This window comes from Phyllobates terribilis, unplaced genomic scaffold, assembly GCF_046119375.1.
Source record: "Phyllobates terribilis strain yellow unplaced genomic scaffold, ASM4611937v1 Scaffold_11__3_contigs__length_659146591, whole genome shotgun sequence".
In the NCBI taxonomy this organism is placed as follows: Eukaryota; Metazoa; Chordata; class Amphibia; order Anura; family Dendrobatidae; genus Phyllobates; species Phyllobates terribilis.
The window spans coordinates 183587904-183614011 of NW_027362771.1; the positions used below are offsets into that span (position 1 = coordinate 183587904).

The 26108-nt window shown below is 45.4% G+C and overlaps 1 protein-coding gene across 3 annotated transcripts in view; it reads right to left on the bottom strand.

Moving 5' to 3' along the window:
- The window catches only part of TAFA2 (TAFA chemokine like family member 2), a 577024-nt gene that overhangs the window by 479216 nt on the left and 71700 nt on the right, over positions 1-26108 (bottom strand). Inside the window, exon 1 of one of the 3 annotated variants that reach the window (XM_073651866.1) lies at positions 13426-13498. The exons of the other annotated variants lie outside the window; for them this stretch is intronic. The gene's annotated coding sequence lies outside the window, so the exon portion shown is untranslated. Of the gene's footprint in view, positions 1-13425; positions 13499-26108 lie in introns of those variants that run through there. 3 annotated transcript variants of the gene reach the window in all.

A 26108-nucleotide genomic window follows, 5' to 3' on the forward strand; every position in this document is an offset into this window, starting at 1 on the left:
GTCTCCCTCCCCAAATCCATATAGGATTCCATCCAGTCCAACTTTCCCTTTGCCTGGCCCTCACAGGGTATCAAATACTTAGGAATTCCTATTCATAGAGACCTCTCCCATCTATGTTATCTTAATTTTGGGCCCTTTATTGAACAACTCCATACAGACCACGGTTGGCAAGTTAGAACGGTAAGATTCACTACGTGAACCACTGGTGTTTTGTGGAAAAGCACATGTACACTGCGTTCCAAATTATTATGCAAAAAGTGTTTAGGAGTGATAAGGGAAGAATTTGTTTGCTTGTCAGTTAAACTCATTGATGGTGATGTGTGTCAGGGCTCTTTATATCACTGTAAGCAATTGCAGACACCTGTGCTAATTAGTTTGGCAGGTGTGTCCAATGAAAGGCAAGACTACTTAAGAAGGCTCTCTCACATTATTAAGCAGCCTACATTTTCTGCCAAAATGGGAAAGAAAAAGGATGTGTCGGCTGCTGAGAAGCAACAAATTGTGGAGTGTTTAGGTCAAGGCATGACTACAATCAACATTGTGCGATGATCAGGATGAAGTGTCTTGGCAATCAAGAAGTATGTAGCTGATTCACAGTACACACGTGTGCGTGCTGATAAGGGCAAATTGAGGACTCTTTCCTACAGGCAATTACGTCAGGTTGAAAGAGCAGCGGCAAAAAAGCCTTGTCATAGCAGCAGACAAGTTTTTGAAGCTGCTTGTGCCTCCAACGTCCCCCGAACAACAAGATGCAGGGTCCTTCAGAGGTTTGCAGCTGTGCATGCGCCATCCTGTCGACCTCCTCTATCCACTTCACACAAGCAGAAACAGCTCCAGTGGGCCAAACATTACATGAAGACTGATTTCAAAACTGTTTTGTTCACGGATGAGTGCCGTGCAGCGCTCGATGGTCCAGATGGATGGAGTGGAGGATGGCTGGTTGATGGACACCCCACGCAAACACGGCTACAGCGCCAACAAGGAGGAGGTGGAGTAATGTTTTGGGCTGGAATCATGGGGAGAGAGATTGTCGGCCCCTTTAGGATCCCTGAAGGTGCTAAAGATGAACTCCATAATGTATGTGGATTTTCTCAAACAGCACTTCCTGCCATGGTTCAAGAAGAAGAACCGTGTATTTCACAGCAAGATCATTTTTCTGCATGATAAGGCACCATCTCATGCTGCACATAAAACATCTGCATCTCTGGCTGATATGGGCATAAAAGGGGACAAACTTATGGTGTGACCCCCATGCTCCCCTGACCTCTACCCCATTCAGAACCTTTGGAGCATCATTAAAAGGAGTGTCTATGATGGCGGGAGGCAGTTCACATCTAAGCAACAGCTCTGGGAGGGTATTCTGTCCTCATGCAAAACAATTGAAGCAGAAACCATCCAAAACCTGACAAATTCAATGGACGAGAGAGTTCAGAAGCTCCTTTCGAACAAGGGGTCCTATGTGAAAATGTAACATCACCTAGAATAAAGTTTTGAGTTGAAAACTGTTTGATTTCAGTTTCTAACAACCTGCTAATGCTTATAATTTCAAAAATGACCATTTTTTTGGTCTTTATTAAAATGAAAAGGTTGATCGAAAAGTTTGGGGGATCTAAGAGTGTGGCAACCCAGTAGTCATGATTACTTCGAATTCTGACAATATGAGGGTCATGCTGCAGGTAGTGCAGCAAGAAGGCACTTATGTGCCTTGCGCATCTCGGAGCCCCAAAATTATTTTCCGGGCTAGATGCAGCTAAAAATTATTTTTAATTTTAAATCTGGTGAAGCTTTAGTATAGATGGCCTAATAGGATCAGTGCTGCACACTGCTACAAAGCCCAAATTATTTTCCAGTCAAGATACAGATAAACATGATTAGTAATTTGAAAGCTTAAAACGGTTGGTAGGGTGATTTTAACCAATCATCAAGCTTTTACTCTCCCCAGGATGACACAGGGGTAGAAAAGTCGTTTCGGATCCATGATTTGTTCATCTTTATGAACGTGAGTCTGTCTACATTATCAGTGGAGAGCCGCGTGCGCTTATCTGTCAGCACACCACCAGCAGCACTGAACACACGTTCAGACAGAACGCTGGCTGCGGGGCATGACAAGATCTCCAAGGCGTAAGTGGCTAGCTCCGGCCATTTATCCAGATTGGAAGCCCAAAAAGAGCAAGGGTCCAGTGACACAGTCGTGGCTTCAATGTTTACTTGGAGATACTCCTGTACCATCGTCTCTAGGCGTTGACTATGTGTCAGACTTCTTGTCTCCTGTGGCCTTGCAAAGGATGGGCTAAAAAAGTGGTGAAATGATTCCGCAAAATTGATGTTACCAGCAGATACTGTGGTTCTGTTACGGTTTGAGTGCTGAACACTTGACGGTCCCACGGTTGGCAAGTTGGAACTGTGAGATTCACTACGTGCACCACTGGTATTTTGTGGAAAAGCACATGCAAGATTCTGCAACAGTCTCTGCTGATACTCCTGCATGCGTGCATTCCTTTCTATGGCAGGAATAATTTCTGCAAATTTACTTTTGTACCGGGGATCTAACAGTGTGGCAACCCAGTAGTCAGGATTATTTCTAATTCTCACAATTCGAGGGTCATGTTGCAGGTAGTGCAGCAAGAAGGCACTCATGTGTGTTGCGCATCCAGGAGCACCAAGTCCCTGTTGTGTTGGTGCCGAGGTAACAATCATGCTTCCTTCCTCTGTCCTCTCCCCCGAACCTCGCACAACAGAAATGTGATCAAGGTCTCCCTCATCTGATGAGTCTTCCATCAGTTCGTCCTCCACTTCTTCCTGGGCTCCTGCACCTTCCTCACTAGTTTGGCTGCTACCATGCGCCCTGGTAAAACCATCTCCCCCACCCTCACATGCCTGCCGCCTTGGTGCTGCCGACCGTCTGGACCTTGCAGATGTTAGCCCTTCCGCATACAACTCCTCCTCCTCTACTTCCTCCACCTCCTCTTGTGCCACCACCTGACTCCGAATTCTGTTTAACATGTGCTCCAGCATGTAAATCACCGGAATAGTCATGCTGATAATGGCATCGTCAGCACTAAACATCTTCGTCGCCATTTCAAAACTGTGCAGAAGGGTGCATAGGTCCCTGATCTGAGACCACTCCTCCAGCGTGATTTGCCCCACCTCTGAATCTCGTTGGCCCAGGCTATACGTCAGAACGTATTGCACCAGGGCTTGTCGGTGCTGCCACAGTCGCTGCAACATGTGCAGAGTTGAATTCCACCGGGTAGGCACATCGCATTTTAGCCGGTGAAGTGGCAGGCCCAACGACTTCTGTAGAGATGTAAGTCGCTGAGCTGCGGGATGCGAACGGCGGAAGTGAGCACACAGCGACCGTGCCCTCTGCAGAAGGCCATCTAGTCTGGGATAGTGGGCTAAAAATTGCTGGACAACCAGGTTCAACACGTGAGCCATACAAGGCACGTGTGTGACATTGCCCCGGCAAAGGGCCGCACCCAGGTTTGCAGCATTGTCGCACACGGCCTTCCCTGGTTTCAGGTCCAGTGGAGACAACCATTCATGAAATTGGTTCTCCAGAGCTGACCACAACTCCTCAGCTGTGTGACTCACATTTCCCAGACATTTCAATGTAAAAACCGCCTGATGACGTTGAGCCCTACTGCCAGCATGGTAAGGAGGTGTGCAGGATCCCTTCTGCGCAGTTAGAAAGCTTGTGGCATGACCAGACAGGCTTTGGGTGCAGGTGGAAGACCGAGAGGAGGTTGAGGAGGCAGAAGCAGTGGAGGAACTTTGACATAAAGAGGATTGACGCACAACTCGTGGGGACGGCAAGACTTGGACAGCAGCCCCTTGTCCTGCTGTCACCATAGTTACCCAGTGCCCAGTCAGCGACATGTAACGCCCCTGTCCATGCCTACTCGTCCAAGTGTCTGTGGTGAAATGCACCCTGTCACACACAGAGTTTCTCAAAGAAGCGGTGATGTTATGTGCGACATGCTGGTGGAGCGCAGGCACACCTTTCTTTGAGAAGTAGTGCCGACTGGGCATCTGGTACTGGGGCACTGCGACGGACATAAGGTCTCGAAAATCCTCTGTGTCCACCAGGCGGAAAGGCAGCATTTCTGTAGCCAAGAGCTTGCAGATGGTGAAATTCAACCTCTTAGCTTTCTCATGGCTAGGAGGAAATGGTCTTTTACTTGTCCACATCTGAGGGACCAAGGGCTGGCTATTGTGCTTAGACGGGGTTGATAAGGGTGTCCCCGGCAAACTGCCGGTCTGTGAGGAAGATGCAGGCGGACATGTTAGGTTGCCTTGATCCAAAGGTGGTGCTATCGATGTCAGACAGCGCTCAACACCAGCTGGTGTTACCACCTCCAAAGAAAATGATGACCTGCCAATCACGCTGGCTGTTGCGGGTAAAGAGGTGGCAGGTCTGCGCCCCAAAACAGGTGTGACTACTGTCCCCCCAGTCACAGAGGATGAAGAGGCCGCGGATGCACAAGATATGGCAGACGGTGGTTGGCCCGGCCGGCTAGGCCGCATTGTAGCACACTGAGCTTCCCACTGCAACTTATGCTTCATGTCCATGTGCCGGTTCATGCATGAAGTACTCAAACTATGTATTTTTTGGCCTCTACTTAGCTTTTGCTGACAAATGTTACAGATAACACGAGTTGGGTCATCTTTATCGATCTGAAAAAATGCCCAGGCTATGCAAGGCTTAGCACCCATGCGACCTGAAGAGCCACCACGACTTGTGGTGAGAGGCAGAGTTGTGTTTGAGGATGCAGTTGTTGATGTGCTTCCAGTACTACGTCTCTGTCCAGGAAGGCGCAACCTGACCTCGTCGTCACTAGCATCTTCCTCCACCTCCTCTGCTGACCTCATCTCTTGGCTGACTGTGGGTTGACAGTAAGTGGGATCTCCGACCTCATCATCATCACCCTGTGCGTTATCACACCCGTCGTCCTCAGAGCCAACCTGTTCCTGCCCTGACAAAAAACTAAAGTTGTCGCTCCAATCAGGTATTTGAGTCTTATCATCGTCTTCCTCATTGTCTCCACCAACAGGAGTTACAGTTTGGGAATGAGGGTCTACATTATGGTCAAAACCTTCTGCGTCTGGTCCTGGATCCGACTCATAAAGATTCTGGGCATCAGTGCAGATCATTTCCTCGTCTGGATTCACAGAAGCGCTGGAGTCGACCTCTGATTCCCAGGCTATAGTATGAGTAAACAGCTCTGCAGACTCAACCATCTGTTCTACCTCATACTCAGACGGGCAGCTGGAGATTTGGAAGCTGTGAGGAAGCAAGTGCGATTTGGGTGACACCTTTGAGGACTGGAGTATTTGTGATGTTGAAGTTGATGTGGAGGAGAGCCCACTTAAAGGAGCACTTGATATCCGTTGAAGCACCTGCTGTTTTTGTGCCTCATCTGGAATTTGTAGCGATTGGCGTGGCCGTAAGAAAGGGATCTTATCACATTGTCCGCTAAAAGAAGTAGACATTTTAGTTTGGCTGGAAGATGGTCTTTCTTCTGCAGATGTTACTGTTGCTTTAACACCTACCCCACGGACACAACCTTTTTTCCCCTTCCCAACACGCCTATTCCCCTTTCAACCAGCAGCAGGCCTTTTTCCACTCATTTTGGTGGTTAACTAATTCACAACTCTGGAGTTGTTTGCACAAAAAAACAATGGATGGTAACCGAGCAGAGCTGAGTGGCCAAATTGTGGTATTAGGCCAAAACTATTGGCTGGGTTAGATGCAGAAAAAAATTATTTTGAATTTGCAACCTGATGGAGGTCAGTATAGATGGATTAATAGAACAAGACCCACACACAGCTAGAAGCCCAATATTTTTTCAGAGATAGATGCAGGAAAAAAATATATTCAGTTTGCAACCTGATGGAGGTCAGTATAGATGGACTAATACAACAAGTCCCACACACAGCTAGAAGCCCAAATATTTTTTCAGAGGTACTGTAGATGCAGATAAAAATTAGTTTTAATTTGCAACCTGATGGAGGTCAGTATAGATGGACTAATAGAGAAAGTCCGACACACTACTAGAAGGCCAAATATTTTTTCAGAGCTAGATGCAGAAAAAAATTATATTCAGTTTGCAACCTGATGGAGGTCAGTATAGATGGATTAATAGAACAAGACCCACACACAGCTAGAAGCCCAATATTTTTTCAGAGGTAGATGCAGAAAAAAATATATTCAGTTTGCAACCTGATGGAGGTCAGTATAGATGGACTAATACAACAAGTCCCACACACAGCTAGAAGCCCAATATTTTTTCAGAGGTAGATGCAGAAAAAAATATATTCAGTTTGCAACCTGATGGAGGTCAGTATAGATGGACTAATACAACAAGTCCCACACACAGCTAGAAGCCCAAATATTTTTTCAGAGGTACTGTAGATGCAGATAAAAATTAGTTTTAATTTGCAACCTGATGGAGGTCAGTATAGATGGACTAATAGAGAAAGTCCGACACACTACTAGAAGGCCAAATATTTTTTCAGAGCTAGATGCAGAAAAAAATTATATTCAGTTTGCAACCTGATGGAGGTCAGTATAGATGGATTAATAGAACAAGACCCACACACAGCTAGAAGCCCAATATTTTTTCAGAGGTAGATGCAGAAAAAAATATATTCAGTTTGCAACCTGATGGAGGTCAGTATAGATGGACTAATACAAGTCCCACACACAGCTAGAAGCCCAATATTTTTTCAGAGGTAGATGCAGAAAAAAATATATTCAGTTTGCAACCTGATGGAGGTCAGTATAGATGGACTAATACAACAAGTCCCACACACAGCTAGAAGCCCAAATATTTTTTCAGAGGTACTGTAGATGCAGATAAAAATTAGTTTTAATTTGCAACCTGATGGAGGTCAGTATAGATGGACTAATAGAGAAAGTCCGACACACTACTAGAAGGCCAAATATTTTTTCAGAGCTAGATGCAGAAAAAAATTATATTCAGTTTGCAACCTGATGGAGGTCAGTATAGATGGACTAATAGAGAAAGTCCGACACACTACTAGAAGGCCAAATATTTTTTCAGAGCTAGATGCAGAAAAAAATTATATTCAGTTTGCAACCTGATGGAGGTCAGTATAGATGGATTAATAGAACAAGACCCACACACAGCTAGAAGCCCAATATTTTTTCAGAGGTAGATGCAGAAAAAAATATATTCAGTTTGCAACCTGATGGAGGTCAGTATAGATGGACTAATACAACAAGTCCCACACACAGCTAGAAGCCCAATATTTTTTCAGAGGTAGATGCAGAAAAAAATATATTCAGTTTGCAACCTGATGGAGGTCAGTATAGATTGACTAATACAACAAGTCCCACACACAGGTAGAAGCCCAAATATTTTTTCAGAGGTACTGTAGATGCAGATAAAAATTAGTTTTAATTTGAAACCTGATGGAGGTCAGTATAGATGGACTAATAGAATGATGCTATGCCCAAAAGATTTTACTTCACTAGGTGCAGTAAAAAAATTGGTATTCTATACACAGGTGGTATATCTTGCAACACAGATAGGCTACTCCACTGACTAACACACTCTGCAATAGGCCAAAAAGGATTAGCTTTGCTAGATTCAGCCAAATGCTGTGAAAAAAACTTGCACAGCACTGGCACAGACCTGCCTGGCAAAAACTGATAGGAACTGATGTAACCTAGTCCTGAAAAGGACTGCAATTACAATTAGTCTTTACTCCCACAACCTATCTATTTAAGAGCACAGACCTCCCTGATAAAAGTCGTAGGAAATGCTGTAACCTAGTCCTTAAAAGGACTGCAATCACAACTATTCCCTACTCCCAAGCTATCTGTATATTTGTGCGAAAATTGGCTTGAAATTAACAAGGTATAGCGCACACAGCAACAGCGGTGCCGTCTAACACGCAGCTGCAGCAGTGAGAAAATGGTGGCGACGGGGAAAATGGCTTGGTCTTATAGGGCAAGGACATGTGACATACACTGCCAATGACACATGCCCTTGCTTGTGTGAAAAAAAGCACTTCGCTCCGTGTGTGCGCTGCTGATAGGCTGACAGATTGCACCTCCCCACTGCAAATGCGGGAAAGAGAAAAAAAAATGGAGATCATCATTGTTCCTGCAGAGATCCATCCCCTGCCCCTCCCCCCACCCCGCTGTACACTCAAACTGCGTATTAACATTAATTTTCATCATTACTGAGAAAAAATCCAGTTATGATTTTGGTGCACGAACAGTTATCGAACATAACCTCGAACAGCCGAATTTTTCTCAAATTGTTCGTGTTCGCCAAACGGCTCGAACACCGCCCAAAACAGCTCGAATTTGAGATTGGCGAACAGTTCGAGTAGAACAACGCTCATCTCTACTTGTTATACCACTCTGACCTCCACGTCTCTTCTGAGGGGCATTAAAAGCATCTTGTTATACCACTCTGACCTCCACTTCTCTTGTAAGGGGCATTAAAACCGTCTTGTTATACCACGCTGACCTCCACGTCTCTTCTGAGGGGCATTAAAAGCATCTTGTTATACCACTCTGACCTCCACGTCTCTTCTGAGGGGCATTAAAAGCATCTTGTTATACCACTCTGACCTCCACGTCTCTTGTAAGGGGCATTAAAACCGTCTTGTTATACCACTCTGATCTCCACGTCTCTTGTAAGGGGCATTAAAAGCATCTTGTTAAGCTACTGGGACCTCAACGAGTCTTCGAACGGGCATTGCATTTCCTCATAATTTTTGGAAGCTTTTGCTTGGAAGGCATACGCAAATACTATGGGAGACCCACTCCCCAATATTGGGACTTATGTCTGTAATATGCTGTACTGCATGGCTCTTGTAAGGGGCATTGCAAGTTGCTCCGTCCTAATTTTTGGAAGCTTTTGCTTGGAAGGCATAAGCAAATACTATGGGAGATCCACTCCCCAATAATGGGAATAATGTTTGTAATATGCTGTACTGCATGGCTCTTGTAAGGGGCATTGCAAGTTGCTCCGTCCTAATTTTTGGAAGCTTTTGCTTGGAAGGCATAAGCAAAGACTATGGGAGACACACTCCCCAATAATGGGAATAATGTTTGTAATATGCTGTACTGCATGGCTCTTGTAAGGGGCATTGCAAGTTCCTCCGTCCTAATTTTTGGCAGCTTTTGCTTGGAAGGCAAAAGCAAAGACTATGGGAGACACACTCCCCAATAATGGGAATAATGTTTTTAAGATGCTGTACTGTATGGCTCTTGTAAGGGGCAATAAAACCGTCTTGTTAAGCTACTGCGACCTCCATGTCTTTTCCAAGGGGCATTAAAACCGTCTTGTTAAGCTACTGTGTCCTCCACGTCTCTTCAAAGGGGCATTAAAAATGTCTTCTTAAGCCACTCTGAACTCCACAGCTCTTCCAAGGGGCATTGAAATGTTGTTTTTAATTACCTCTAACCTCCACGACTCTTCCAACGGGCATTGCATTTCCTCCTAATTTTAGTCAGCTTTTGGTTTTCAATGCAAAGGCGAAAACTAAGGGAGACCCACTCCCCAATAATGGCTAGGTTTTTAGTACGCTGTAATCCACGTCTGTTTCAAGGGGCATTGCAGTTCCTCATAATATTTGGAAAGCCTTCCATTCACTGCTTAGGCCAACAGTGTACAGGAGACCCAGTTGCTATAAATGGAAAAAAAGGTTTAGTTAAGGCCCTCTGACCTCCATGTCATTTCCAAGGGGCATTGGAGTGCCTCAAAATTTTTGGTAGGCATTGCACTCACTGTATGCCCTATAACTGTGTAGCCAAACCGCTCCTTTTGTTACAGAAACATATCCTACAAGACATATGTGGGTGACTGGCTTGATATTGATGTGAATGGTCCCTGTTCCTCCTGCCCTTTCTCCTTTGCCACTACCTCATCCATCATTTATCACCTGAAGCTTTGTTTTAACGGGAGTCATGGAACTGGGATAGTAGCAGGAAAACATCCAGCAATCCTCGGTGGAGGTAGGATATGCGCCAAAACGCTGACCACCTCAGGCCTAGCCGCTACTACATACATGCGCTTGCATTCCAAGAAAACAAAGCAGATGCTAACTTCTATCATCATCATCATGCTCCTCACCTTGGCACTCTCAACTCCCCTGATGGAGAAGCTAGGGCCCACCAGAGGAGTCTGGTTCTCTGGTGGGCTCGTCCAATGCTGCCCTAAAGCAGGCCGGGCTAAGAAAAGTGTGTGGGGGGAAGTTGACAGGAGAAATAGGGGCGGCTGAGGACCGTTTATGGACACCCAGCTGCCCCCAGGCGGCTGTGGACCGTGTGTGGACACCCGGCCGCGGGGCGGCTGACGACCGAGTATGGACACCTGGCCGCCAGACGGCTGGGATCTGAGTTTGAATACCAGGCCGCCAACGCAGCCATGACGTGGTGGCCAGATTCCGCCTCCACATGCCTAAAAGGCCCAATTTCAAGTGCAAGCTAGCAGTATGGTATTGCAGCCTGGGGGTGGGTGGGTGGTTGGCTGCATATTTGCGCTTGCATTGCAAAGAATGGGGTAAGTACAATTGAACACTGCCCTGGGACAAGAAGTTGCTCTGGGATAGTTGCAAGTCTGCATCTTCTGATGCGGCAAGGATGACTTCTGATTGGCACACTTTTAGACAGTGACCTGGGTGTCAGAGATGCTTCCAGGGGTCTTCCCCATGCTGTTCCCATGTCTTTTCAGCACTGTATGCATGTGTCACACAGCACATGGCCAGATAAGGTTGTAAAATGTTAAAATGACATTTCCCGGTGAATGCATTTGTCACAGTTGAAAGCAATACAAAAGTGCAAAAACGCATAAAAAATGCTACTTGTGAACATAGCCCAAGGTGTGGAGGAGTATTTTTTTTTTTGGTTATTTATTTTACCTTATACACAAGTCTTTACCCTGGAAAGGATGTTCCTTAACATATTTCACAGGAAAGCAGTTTCAGTTTCGTTTTTGAACGTTTTATTGTGATCCTGTAAAAGTGGCTTAATACCTCTGACCACGTTGTTGACAGCAGTGACCTGGGGGTCAGAAATGCTTCCTAGGGCGATCCCCATGCTGTCCCCATGTCATTTGAGCACTGTCACTATTGTTTTGGGCACTTGTTAGGCTTTTAAAAGACTGCCGGGGGTGCCGCCGTAAAAAATGCTCGGGTCTCCCATAGACTAACATTGGGCTCGTTGCTCGGGTCGAGCACCCGAGTATCACGGCGAGCTCGGCCCGAGCTTCGAGCACCCGAGAATTTTAGTGCTCGCTCAACACTAGTATCTATTTAATCTGTATAACAGCGCCACTATGGCCATGCCTTTACTTTAACATACAAACTCGTGCTGACAGGTTCTCTTTAAAGAACATGAAAAATGAATAAGGAATGTATATTAGAAAATTGTGCAAACTTTCATTATACAGAAAAGTATCTGTATTTACTTAAAGAGGGATACACCTTTAAACCTTCAATATCAAATTTGTTTTAGATCATACAGATACAAAAACAATTTTGTTTTCATTGTTACATTTCAAAGACTATAACTTTATTTTTCCACCAATTTTTTTTTTTGCAGTGCGAGTTGTATTTTCTAATGGCAGCATTTATGGGTCACAGATAACTTATTGATTCCTTTTGATTAATTCTCTTGAACAATAGAAAAAACAGCTATGCTCAGGGGTGGATTAAGAGTATCAAGGGCCCCGGGCAGTTTAGAAGGCGCGGCCCCCCCCCACACCTGATTTATCACGTGACATGTCACATGATCCCCTGTGATAGATCATGTGATAGTTCACGGGAAATTAATTTGGCACAATATTAATTGTGCTGCCTCATCTGAGAGCAGCACAATATTGGGGCAGATACCCTGATTCCAGCGATGTGTCACTTTTTCAGCTGCTTGTTGTGATTTTGAGAAAATCACCGTTTTATCTGCTGCAGATCTAGCAGCTCTCTGAATGCTGCGCTCTGTATAGCCCCGCCCACACCACTGATTGGCAACTTTCTGCCCATGCTCAGTGTACACAGAAATCTACTGATCAGTGATGGGGGTGGGGTCCTACAGAACTTACTAGTCATCTAGTGATAATTACCTTCTGACAAATCAATGATTTTATCAAAACAACACTAAGCAGCCCAGTAAGTGACACATTACTGGAATCAGTGCCTCTAACCCTACATTATGCTGCTCTCAGATTAGGTGGCAAAAACCTGATGACAGATTCCCTTTAAAGGAGCTGTAAAGACAAAAAAGTTTGTATTAAAAAAAATACAAGCCATTTGTGAAATTAACTTTTTTTCATTGTTAATTCACATTAGACTGTATCTTCAACACTTTTGTCAGCAGGTCTTATTACAGACTCTGAATAGGGCAGCTCTCTCCCTCTCCCTCAGCAGAAAGTCACAGCATGGTTAAAAAACGGGATATTTTATGATTTTCTCATAATAAATAAAAAAGGACATGCAAGTCCTCCAAACTATTTTCCGTTTCTCTATAGGGGAGGTCCTAAATCTTTCTTGTTCTTTAGTTGATCACATGTCAAAAAGGCAAAGCATTTACTATGAACTCGCCTAAAAAAATATGCACTTGGATTTTAATATCATCAACTGCATGTAAATATTCCTTGACTCTAAGGGCTCGCTCACACTGTCGTATAACACGGCCGAATGCTATATGATGTTTTACCGGATAGGACTCGGCCCTATGTTATACTATGGGACAGTGCGATTATTGGCATGAGAAAATAATCTCATTCGATATTCGGACCATGTGCACCCATACAAGTCTATGGGGGCACGTAAAACATTGGTCTGCACTCGGATGTCATCCAAGTGCAGTCCGATGAACACTCACAGAGACTTTGGAAAAATTAAGTTCTCCATTTTCTCCATATCTGTGCTGCGAGAGAATCGGATTACACTCAGTTGAAGCTCTGACAGAGTTTGAGCCGAGTGTCATTAGCATAATTGGCCCTATTCTCTTGCATGAGAGAATATATGGCTTAGTGAGTGGACCCTAAAACTGAACAGTAGTGACGGACAGGCATCTCACAAGTGGGATCCATGTAGCTCTCAGATGTCATGTAGGTAGGGCTTCATTCCATGGGGTAGGGCTTAATTTCAAGGTATATAAAAAAAATGGACTTCAAATGAAAATTAAATGAACACAAAAAGCACTAATTGAATTATTTTTTTCGTATTTATGTTTGCAGCCCCTTTAAAAACCCTTTGAGGACCAAGGCACATATATGTCCCATAGTTTTAAATTGGAAAAAAATTTGATTGAATAAAATTTAAGGTCCTCGGAGGTTTAAGTAGGTCATAAATTCATATGAATACTTGCTCATACAATTGCACATGCCAAAAGATGAAGAAGAACAGAATCCAAAATATGACATTAAGTGGAGCACTTACAGGTATTCAAGGTGAAAGAGACCAGCAAAGGCATCGTCTCGAATGACAGTAAATGAGTTAGAATTCAGCAAGCTGAAAATGAAGACAGCAGGTTAGAAGCGAACCAGACTTTATGGTGCTCAGAATTAGTCAAGCAGAATTTATTGACTGCTCTTGCAAAGCACTGAGACTCCCGCTGTGTATAGATGGCGCTGTGCGGCCTCCCGCTGTGTATAGATGGCGCCGTGCGGCCTCCCGCTGTGTATAGATGGCGCCGTATAGATGGCAACGTGCGGCCTCCTGCTGAGTATACGTGTATAGATGGCTACGTGCGGCCTCCTGCTGAGTATAGATGCCGCACGGCGCTCCCCCCAGAGACAGCAGGAGGCCGCACAGCGCCATCTATACTCAGCGGGAGACCTCACGTAGCCATCTATACACAGCAGGAGGCCGCACGGCGACATCTATACTCAGCGGGGGGCCGCACGTAGCCATCTATACACAGCGGGAGGCTGCACGTAGCCATCTATACACAGCGGGAGGCCGCACGGCGCCCCCCCAGAGACATCAGGAGGCCGCACGGCGCCAACTATACTCAGCAGGAGGCCGCATGCAGTCATACACACACACACACAAACATATAAAGACACGCATAAACACATTTGAAGCACAAAAATACATACAAACAGACATCACACAATGACATCTGCCCACACACACACACAAACAGACAGACATCACACACACCTGCCCACACACACACACACCTGCCCACACACACACACACACACCTGCCCACACACACACACACCTGCCCACACATACATCTGTGTGTGTGTGTATGTATAGTGTGTGTGTGTGTATATGTGTGTATGTATAGTGTGTGTGTATGTATAGTGTGTGTGTATGTGTGTGTGTGTGTATGTGTGTGTGTGTATAATTTGTGTGTGTGTATTTTTTTTTAAGTTAAAAACAAGTAAAATGCATGTGGCATCAATATCAAGACTCCAGATATAAGGGCCTATTCACACTGAATTTTGCAATGCATTCATCTCCTCTTTCCAGGCTTCTATCTAAATCCCTGAAAAATGGCATTCAGATGTGCCTTGACATAGCCATTGATTTGAACAAAGGCAAACCGAGGCTAAAGTCTGAATCTTTAGGCTCCATTTGCTCTGCTTTCAGATGTCTCATTTCAGACAGCACAATCCTGAATTTCAGGGATTCAGTTGTAAGCCTTGTGTAAAGACCTGAATGCAGCGCTGAATGTAGTGTGAATAGGTCCTTACATCCTACACCACCTCAGGGGATTGTTGTTATGGAGTATTGCCCCAGGGTGGCCACAGTTATGATCACCACCAGGGCTCGCGGTCACCCACCCTAGCTTTGGTATTCTGGGGAGCTGGTATAATAAATATCTGAGAAGAGCCCTAGAGAAGCAAGAACATTGGACAACCAAGAGGTGGTGGCCTCAAGTCAGGTGTAGTGTTCAACAGGGCAAGACTTTCTAACCTGCCCACACACACACCTGCCCACACAGACTCCTGCCCACACACACACACCTGCCCACACACACACACACCTGCCCACACACACACACCTGTCCACACACACACACCTGTCCACACACACACACCTGCCCACACACACACACACCTGCCCACACACACACACACACCTGCCCACACACACAGATACACACATATACACACACAAACACACACCTGCCCACACAGACACCTGCCCACACACACACACACCTGCCCACACACACACACCTGCCCACACACACACACACACACACCTGCCCACACACACACACCTGCCCACACACACACACACCTGCCCACACACACACACACCTGCCCACACACACCTGCCCACACACACACACACCTGCCCACACACACACACCTGCCCACACACACACACCTGCGCACACACACACCTGCCCAAACACACACACACACCTGCCCACACAGACACCTGCCCACACAGACACCTGCCCACAAACACACACACACATATACACACACACACCTGCCCACACACACACCTGCCCACACACACACACACACCTGCCCTCACACACACACCTGCCCACACACACACACACCTGCCCACACACACACACACCTGCCCACACACACACACACACACCTGCCCACACAGACACCTGCCCACACACACACGCCTGCCCCCCCACACACACACACCTGCCCACACACACACACCTGCCCACACACACACACCTGCCCACACACACACACACACCTGCCCACACACACCTGCCCACACACACCTACCCACACACACCTACCCACACACACACATACACACACATACCTGCCCACACACACACACCTGCCCACACACACCTGCCCACACACACACACACATACACACACACACACACCAGGCTTCTATCTAAATCCCTGAAAAATGGCATTCAGATGTGCCTTGACATAGCCATTGATTTGAACAAAGGCAAACCGAGGCTAAAGTCTGAATCTTTAGGCTCCATTTGCTCTGCTTTCAGATGTCTCATTTCAGACAGCACAATCCTGAATTTCAGGGATTCAGTTGTAAGCCTTGTGTAAAGACCTGAATGCAGTGCTGAATGTAGTGTGAATAGGTCCTTACATCCTACACCACCTCAGGGGATTGTTGTTATGGAGTATTGCCCCAGGGTGGCCGCAGTTATGACCACCACCAGGGCTCGCGGTCACCCACCCTAGCTTTGGTATTCTGGGGAGCTGGTAAAATAAATATCTGAGAAGAGCCCTAGAGAAGCAAGAACATTGGGCAACCAAGAGGTGGTGGCCTCAAGTCAGGTGTAGTGTTCAACAGGGCAAGACTTTCTAATCTGCCCACACACACACACACACACATACACACATATACACACACACACCTGCCCACACAGACACCTGCCCACACACACACACCTGCCCACACACACACACACACCTGCCCACACACACACACACCTGCCCACACACCTGCCCACACACACACCTGACCACACACACACACACACCTGCCCACACACACACACCTGCCCACACACACACCTGCCCACACACACACACACACACACCTGCCCACACACACACACCTGCCCACACACACACACCTGCACACACACACACACACCTGCCCACACACACACCTGCCCACACAGACACCTGCCCACAAACACACACACACACACATATACACACACACACACACCTGCCCACACACACACACACCTGCCCACACACACATATACACATATACACACACACACACCTGCCCACAGACACCTGCCCACACAGACACCTGCCCACAAACACACACACATATACACACACACACACACATACACACCTGCCCACACACACACACCTGCCCACACACACACCTGCCCACACACACACACACACACCTGCCCACACACACCTGCCCACACACACACACACACCTGCCCACACACACACCTGCCCACACACACACACACACCTGCCCACACACACACCTGCCCACACACACACATACACACACACCTGCCCACACACACACCTGCCAACACAGACACCTGCCCACAAACACACACACACCTGCCCACACACACACACATGCACACACACACACCTGCCCACAAACACACACACATCTGCCCACACACACACACATACACACACACTCACCATCCCCCGGCTCCATTCCTCCTGCTTGCTCTCTCTCTTTTCCGGTGCAGCACTGCAGGCCGGGGCGCACTGCGTGACGTCACAGCTAGGAGACACAGCCGCGCACAGGGCCGTGACTCCTAGCAGTGACGAGGCCGGGCCAGCACAGGGAAGTTAACTGCTGCAGTGCTGGCCCGGCCGATGAAGAAGTAGCGGCGGCCGCTGCTGGGGGAGCAGTCCGGGCCCCCCCACACCTCCCGCCACTGCTACCGGTATGTGCCGCGGCGGCCCGCACATATAATGAGGGCAATCCGGCATTAGACACCCCACCTGGAGCCGCGGGCCCCCTGCAGGCTCGGGGCCCCGGGCGTTCGCCCGGATTGCCCTCACTATAATCCGCCTATGGCTATGCTACAACAATTTTGAGCATGTGGTAGGAATATGATACTACAAAAGGGTTTTATAAATTTTGCACAAAAAAAATCTTGTTTTATGGCAAAAGTAATTTTTATGTAGCTGCATCATGAGAACTATAACATTTACATTTTTCTACCAATGTAGCCATAAGAAGGCTTGCTCTTTGTGCCATGGGTTGAAATGTTTTTGCTACTATTTTGTGATATACATTTATTACACTAATAATTTATTAGGAACCTTTATTGGGGGGAATGAAAAATATCAGTAATACTGTCATTAATTTTCAGGGTGTTTTTTCACTTACTTTGCAGTAAAAATAAGTTAACTTTATTCTACATGTGATTACATCTGAAGCAGTTCTAAATATTAATTTTCTTATGATGAATTATTTTAAAAATATAAATATATCAATATAAATATATTCAGTGAAATTTAAAAGTCTACACATCCCAGTTAAAATGCAGGTTTTTGTCATGTAAAAAATCATATCAAGAAGAATTTCAACACTTTTCCATCTTTAACCCCTTAGTGACGGAGACAATTATGTCCTTAACTAGATGGTGGCCCGATTCTAACGCATCAGGTATTCTAGAATAGGTATGCGGCCGACCAGGCGCAATCAGCAGAGTGGTATTTAAATTTGGCGCCAAAATCGCTGATTGGTCGAGGCCGGCAACCGCGACCAATTAGCAAAGCGGTGTTAAAATTTGGCGCCTATATCGCAGATTGGTCAGGGCCGGCGGTCACAACTAATCAGCAGAGCGGGGTTTAAATTTGGTGCCAATAATGCTGATTGGTCGCGGCCAGCGAACGCGAACAATCAGCAGAGCGGGGTTTAAATTTGGCGGCAATAATGCTGATTGGTTGCTGCCGGCGGTCGCGACCAATCAGAAGAGCGTTATTCAAATTTGGCGCTAATAATGGTGATTGGTCACGGCCGTGACTAATCAGCAGAGCGGTGTTTAAATTTGTCGCCAATAATGCTGGTTATTCGTGACCGGTAACCGCGACCAATGAGCAGAGCGGTATTTAAATATGGCGCCAATATCGCTGATTGGTCGCGGCCGGCCACCACAACCAATCAGCGAAGCGGTGGTTAAATTTGGCGCCAATATCGCTGGTTGGTCACGGTCGGTGGTTGCAACTAATCAGCAGAGCGAGGTTTAAATTTGGCGCCAATACTGCTGATTGGTCGCGGCCGGCGACCGCGACCAATCAGCTGAGCGGTGTTTAAATTTGGCGCCAATATTGCTGATTGGTCGCGGCCGGAAACCGCGACTAATCAGCAGAGCGGGGTTTAAATTTGGTGCCAATACTGCTTATTGGTCGCGGCCGGCGACCGCGACCAATCAGCAGAGCGGTGTTTCAAATTGGCACCAAAATCGCTGATTAGTCGCGGCCGGCCACCGCGACCAATCAGCAGAGCGGCATTTAAATTTGCCGCCCATCTCGCAGATTGGTCGCGGTGGCCGGCTGCGACCAATCAGCAGAGCGGCGTTTAAATTTGCCGCCCATCTCGCTGATTGGTCGCGGTAGCCGGCCGCTACCAATCAGCAGAGTGGCGTTTAAATTTGCCGCCCATCTCACTGATTGGTCGCGGTAGCCAGCCACCGCAACCAATCAGCACAGCGGCGTTTACATTTGCCGCCCATCTCGCTGATTGGTCACGGCCGGCCACCGCGACCATTAAGCACAGCGGCGTTTACATTTGCCGCCCATCTCGCTGATTGGTCGCGGTCGGCCCCGCCACCGCGACCAATCAGCAGAGCGGCATTTAAATTTTCCGCCCATCTCGCTCATTGGTCGCGGTGGCCACCGTGACCAATCAGCAGAGCAGCGTTTAAATTTGCCGCCCATCTCGCTGATTGGTCGCGGTCGGCCGGCCACCGCGACCAATCAGCAGAGCGGCGTTTAAATTTGCCGCCCATCTCGCTGATTGGTCGCGGCCGGCCACCGCGACCAATCAGCGTCGTATTAGTGTGGGCCCGGGAGCGGCGCTGCTTGTGCGGCTCCGTATTAGCGAGGACCGGGGAGCGGCGCTGCCTGTGCGGCTCCTTCTGCTGCGAGAAGCCAGGAGATGAGCGGCTGCTCGCAGCAGAAGTATCCCGACCGGCGGCACCACTCCTCGGTCGTCCGTTCACACTTGCTGTCGGGAAATCAGCGGGCCAAGCCGCTGATCTTCCGACGTTAGCCGCATGGAGGTCAGCGGCGCGGTCGGGGTAGTTGTGCTGCTAGCGCCGCTCATCTCCCCGCTGCATCGCCGCTGACCTCCGTCCGCCAAATGAGCCGCTAACGGCCGCCATCTTTTTTCAGAAATCCCGCGGCGCTGATTGGCCGCTGCCGGACCAATGAGCGACGCGGGATTTCCAGGACAGAAAGACAGACAGACAGAAAGACAGACAGACAGATAGACAGACAGACAGATGGGATAAGACAATTATATAGTAGATGACAGGGCAAAATGTTACAATTCTGACCACTGTCACTTTATGAGGTAATAACTCTGGAACGCTTCAACGGATTCCATTGATTCTTAGACTGTTTTTTTTCATGACATATTGTACTTCATAATAGTGGTAAAATTTGTTCGATACGACTTGCGTTTATTTGTGAAAAAAATGAAAATTTGGCGAAATTTTTAAAATTTTGCAATTTTCAAACTTTGAATTCTTATGCCCTTAAATTAGAGAGATATGTCACACAAAATATTAAAAAAATAACATTTCCCACATGTCTACTTTACATCAGCATAATTTTTGCAACAACTATTTTTGTTAGGAAGTTATAAGGGTTAAAAGTTGACCAGCAATTTCTAATTTTTCCAACAAAATTTACATAACCATTTTTTTAGGGACCACATCACATTTGAAGTGACTTTGAGAGGTCTAGATGACAGAAAATACCCCAAAATGACACCATTCTACAAATTGCACCCCTCAAACTACTCAAAACCACATTCAAGAAATTTCAATTCAGTCCCCAATTTTTTTGTTTTTGGAAGGGTAACAAGAGAAAATGGACCACAAAATTTGTCTTGCAATTTCTCCTGAGCACGCCAATACCCCATATGTGAGGGAAAATCACTGGGCGCATGGCAGGGCTCGGAAGGTAAGGAGTACCATTTCACTTTTTGAACGCAAAACAGGCTGGAATGGATGCCATGTAGCATTTGGGGAGCCCCTGATGTCCTAAACAGTGGAAACCCCCCACAAGTGACCCCATTTTGGAAACTAGACCCCTCAAGGAACTTATCTAGATGTGTGGTGAGCACCTTGAACCCCCAGGTTTATAATGTATGGAAGGGAAGGAGCACTGTGTGACTTTTTGAGCACAAAATTGGCTGGAATTGAGAGCGGACATGTCGCTTTTGGAGAACCCCTTATGTGCCTAAACAGTGAGAAAAAAACAATGTGACCCTATTTTGGAAACTACACCCCTCAAGGATTTTATCAAGGGGTATAATGAGCACTTTGAACCCAGAGGTACGACACAGAATTTGATAACATTAGGTCATCATATTGAATATGTTGTCATTAGTGTAGAGCGCAAGGGCTTGTACTTGAGTTTGCATCGGGTACTCGGGTATGCACTGAGTATTGTGAGTGCTCGAGTGATGTGCTCGAGTTCCAGCCCTGCATGTTTCACGGCTGTTAGAAACACAACAAAAACATGCAGGGGTTGCCTGTGTATGGCAGGCAATCCCCACGTGTGTTTTTTTGGCTGTATATATAAAAATCGATTGAGGAACAAACCGATCATTTAAGGGGGAAAATCACAAAAATATATCAAAGCTAAACAATGTGGTTGCATAAGTGTGAATACCATCTTATAATTGGGGATGTAGTTGTGTTCAAAATTAGCCAATCACATTTAAAGCTCATGCAGGCGACCATATAAATCGGACGATAACACACTGATCCACGTTATTCGGGCTATTCAGATGAATGATTTTTTTCTCGGTCTGAGTGTGCATGAGTAAAAAATCACAGCATGCAGTACTTTCATCCGAGTCTCTGATAAGACTCACTCAATCAATTCAGTGGGTGTGAGAAAAATATCAGGTACCACATGGACCATCATCAATTTTTTATGGATATATTTCTTTTATGAAACGTAGGAAACTGTATGTGATCATGTACATGTATTAATGTTGTTGTATGAAAATGGATTGCACATGAACAGCACACCGAGGTCAAAAGGATTTCACACGGATGTAAAAAATGGACACATGGATGAGACATGGATGAAAATCTGATGAAAATTAGAAAAAATTCATCTGAGTTTTCTGGTTGAAATGCAGACAATTTTTTATACCCTCATTTGCAGGCAAAGGCTGGTCATACCAAATATTGATTTAATTTAGATTTCTCTTTTGTTCACTCAGATTGTCTTTTGTTAATTGATAAAGATAAACTAATACTTTTATTTCTGAAAGCATTCTTACTCTTGAAACTTATCATTTTTTTCTTTTATTCTTTTTTTCCCACAGTAACTGGGTTATCTAAATGAACCCCAGTTACAGAGGTAAACTCTCCCCACTGTGCTACACACCACTGACAGAGTTTATCTAGGTCTGTTAGTATCCATTTCCTCTGCTATGCCAGTCAGTCACATGGAAGTTATGTTATCATAAGGTCCTACAAAAGCATTAGAAATGCTGATGCTTTTGTTCACAGCATATCACCCATTAATCACTCTATAGCTGACAAAATAAAAGACAGAAGCAGTATTAAATGGCTTCTGGCTTCATCTCATGGTTTGCAAAAGTGTCAGACACAGCCAGAGACCGGACCTGCTCCTGTTCCAGCTTTCCCCTCCTTTGTAATTTTGCAATGGATTAAGATTAAAGCCTAGGACCAAGAGAATTTATGGTGCTTTGTCAATATCGAGTTAAAAGATAATGTAGTTAGTAGAGATGAGCAGATAAATCCATGGACAATCGACTTCGACCCAAATTAACTAAATTTTGCTGGTCCCAGCGAATTTGAGCAGTTTGCAATTCGGTTAGCGAGCATCGAAAAAAAAACTAGTGCTTAGCTCCATTTGACACTCTACTAAAGACAGAAAATGGGCTAATGACGTCTGGTTTCTGGTCGCAAGTGTGGAGAGTTGTACGTGTGTGCATCTTGTATGAAGGAGGTATTTTGCACTATGCACCTGATGATTCTATGGCAGTCAGCAGGTTGTTTGAGAGAAAAATAAGCCATAGACTAAATAGACTGGAAACTATGGCTCTGTATCAGCATATGTAGCAACATTAGCAGATCATTTGGGAAAATCAAGCTGAACGGCAATCAGAGCAAGCCACAAGTTGTAATACTATCCCATCTTGCAATGCTCATCTTTTTCTCATTGAGGTCAAACCCTCAAGTAGTACCCGATTGGTGTCCGCATCATCATTGTCATCCACCACTACTGCTAGTCATACTCCTCCTTCTCCGTCGAACCAGCAAACAATCATCTTTGATTGCGTGGTTTAAAAGAGAAGCTGTTCCAGCACCTCAACAAACCTTCAATATTCTTAATTCAAATATTGTAGATTAAAAAATGCTATACAGGTCAATATTTCTTAAGCATGTTGAGCGCAAATTGCTCTTAGTCATAGAATATCATTCAATGGCAAAGTGCCATTATTTAAAAAACAAAATTACTGGGTCCATCCCATGTCTAGATGTGTACAAGATTTGGTTTTCTCTACCTGTGAGATCACATAGTGATTATACCTGTATTATTACCTATCTTTTTAGTATGTGCTAGGTGACAAAATGTCTCTTAAATTTTCTACTTCTTTTGGCTACACATCTTGGTATGCTATATTTTCCAAATCACATCGTGGTTGAAAACTGGCTATGGTAAATGTTACACTATTGTCACGGGTGTGTCAGGGTTGAGAGACAGTCATACGGTGTCGGGCTGTACAAGGTCACTGCGTTTGGCCTTACAAACATCTCCCTGATCCTTTTATGATTCCTCTCTCTTTAGGACCAAGCGGTGATCCTCACCTTGCTTGGGGATTATAACTTTCCCTTTGGGACCCTGAGGTATCCTCACCTTTCTGCTGTTAAACAGCAATTTCTTGCTGTGTCCTTAAATACACTCAGATCCTCGGAGAGTTGCTGGTGATAGCGTGTATACCTATTCAGGCCTGGGATTCTAGTAGTCTACTAGAATTACCTTGGAGTTCCTTCATGGATTGTTGCCGTGCTTTCTCCGGCGTCATCTTAGAGCTAAGTGTATTCCCTTTTTTGTTTCCCCTGTGTGTACTTTAGCTTGTAGTGGGGCTGACTTATTTGTCACCCCTCCCGCTCCCTACCTAGGGCCTAGCCTTAGGGTCAGTTAGGGCCAGGTTTCCTGCTCGGTGATAGGTGCAGAACTTATTTAGGGTATATAGGGTATATATATATATAAGGCTCCCTCCACTTTTCCCGTTGTTATGCACTGTGCACTGGGTTCTCCCCATACCTAGCATAGCAACTATTGGTAGTGGAATTTTTATTTTTGGAATTTTGTTGTAATTCACTGTGGAATAATAAGAATTAATGTGTTTTATCTTTAAGGTAAGTTTCTGTTCTATGGAGCATCCACAACTTATAACTTCTCTTACGCAATTTGTTAAAACTTTTTTCACCATTGAAATTGAATTAATGGTATTTGAGGGATATTGCCTGTCTGCTCTCAGAATGGTATTTGCGGCTCAAGGTTTATGGTAAAAAGATGTCTCTACTTATTTATGATGATCTCTGATTGTGTGTTGAGGAAACAGGTTTCCCGCCATTGGCTGGTTTTCTAACTAAACTCTCACCTGTTCAAGTTTTTGGAGATGCAGTTGTGGCTGTACCACCTTGGGGCGTTGGCTGCCTTTCAAGAAATGATGTTGAGTGCTCAGCCTCGCTGTCATAATTTTTCATAGAAAATAGTACCCACTCTCTGCTCTCATCTGCAGGAGAACATAGGCTGCTCTCTTGACTTATCTTCAAGGTTCAAAGTTCACTGCATCACTGGGTTAATGTTTTCAGTGGAAGCGAGACACCACCACAACTGTGACAGGTTGTTAAGTCTCTGCGACTGGGAGCTATGACTGTTTCCATCATCAAGCGGTGGTTATCTATCACCTCCTATACCTTTTCCTAATCCTGCTCAACAGACATTAACCCATCTTAATCAGCCAAAGGAAACAGTGACAAAGTTGATTCCACATTCCTACCTCATTCTTCTTGCTTATGCAAGGTAAAGCGCTACCAAGCGGTTTTACAACTTGAAAGCATGGGGAAAAAAGCATTACAGTGCACAAGTTGCTGCTGTGCATCAAGCAGCAACTCTCAAGCTGCATAGCTACCCATGAACAGCATACATTCACACATTCATGTTAAATGTCCATGTGTTACCAGAATTTTTTATTGGACGGCACATGGACTCAGAGTTTCATAGATTCATTCACACATCTGTGAAAATCTCAGATCTGAGAATGAGATCAGTGAGGCTCAGAGCATGTCCTATTCTGATCCAGTTTTGTAGATCAGAATGGGACATTTTCAATGTGTCTGTGTGCTGTTCGAGAAAAAAATTGGGCAGCACAACGACACTTTACACAGATGTTTCAGTGTAGCCTCATTATGAATAGCACCATCTCTATAATGTACTCGCTTATTATGTATAACACCGTAGTATATGGTTTACTCTCCTTTTGAATATAGCACCACCCCTTAGTATATAGTGTACTGTCTTATTATTTATAGTGCCGTCTCTTAGTATATGGGGTAATTTATTGTCACGTACATCGCCATCCCCTATTACTAGAGATGAGCGAATAATTCTATTAGAATTTTGCAAAGATCTGCATTTGCCAAAATGTGTTTTTTTTTGTAATTTGCTTCTGCACAAATTCTGGCTCTGATGAGGCCTGGGAGGTTTCTTCTGTGCTCACAAAATCACTGCACGTCGTGACGTCATTTGGTCTTTTGTGCATGTGTGCAAAACCCTCCTGGACTTCATCAGAGCCGAAAGTCCGGCTCATCATGAAGGGCCCTGTGTTTTCAGCGGAAGCTGAGGGTATCAGAAGATTCGACAAGCACAGGACAGGTGATGGTGAGAAGTAGAGGGGCCAGAGATTTCAACTGCTATGTAAGTATAAGGATATTTTCTATTTTTTACATTATGCTCTGAGGTCAAGAGAGACCCCAATAGATAACAAGGGACATTAAATTGATGGAGAACAACTTCTACGTGTAATAGAATTTCTTGTGAAAATCCAGGTGAGCAGGCGAATTTGAATTTTGCCTGATCCGCTCATCTCTACTGATTAGTTATGTATGGTGCAATCCCTTATTACATAGCGTCCTCTCTTGTTATATATATCACCCTCCCATTGTTATATGGTGTAATCTCTTGTAGAGCACTACCCATTACATAGCATAATCTCTTGTTATTTTGTTATTCCTCCTTGGGATGCAAGTCCTGGAGCTCCACAGTTACTTGCACTCTTTCCCAACCAGTTTCCCTATTTTCATCAGATATAGAGGTTCATCATGTGACTTTTGAGTACTTGTGACTGGGGAACAACAATATACCCAGATCCCACATGTACACGTGACCCATCAGTGTAGCCTGTACTAATCT